Here is a 625-nt window from a genome sequence, read left to right as displayed (position 1 = left end):
TTGCTGTACGTCGCTTTGTTTTACCGCCAGGAAAGGAAAAGTGACGCGAAGACAAATTTTTAAATTGAAAAATGACGGGGCGAACTCGATACCCCGCCGGGGCAAACTCAACACTTTGTTTGATCGACACAATTTGATCTGGAACTTATTTTTTTATTGTTTAAAAATAAAAATGCATTGTTTATCAAATGAAAAGACATTGTGTATTAGAAACAAAAAGTCGGAATAAAGTAAACAATTATTTAAAATAATGAGAAAAAAAAAGATTAAACTTTTAATTATCTTTTTCTGAATTGTCTGAAAAACAATTTATACACGTAAACTCGCGATCAGATGTGCGCACACATTCGTCATGAGCCATACGGTTGCATAAGATGCATTGTTTGTTATTAGAAGCTAATGAAATGTTTTCCAAACACACGCAACAGATGTTCCTTAAATCGTCATCGGAATCGGACGAAACAGTGACCTTTTTTACGATAATGTCACTTTAGGTTAGTGTCGTCTTTGCCCCGGTGGCATCGTGTCGACTTAGCCCCAAACGTCGTTTTTTACTTTTGTTACTCCAAAAATATATAAATTTGGAAAATATGCAAAAATTATTATCGGATTCGTATAAAGCATC

This window comes from Temnothorax curvispinosus, unplaced genomic scaffold (assembly GCF_003070985.1).
Source record: "Temnothorax curvispinosus isolate PA1 unplaced genomic scaffold, ASM307098v1 QBEX01007533.1, whole genome shotgun sequence".
NCBI classification, from domain to species: domain Eukaryota; kingdom Metazoa; phylum Arthropoda; class Insecta; order Hymenoptera; family Formicidae; genus Temnothorax; species Temnothorax curvispinosus.
The sequence above is the reverse complement of the archived record's forward strand: the minus strand, read 5'-3'. Positions refer to the sequence as shown.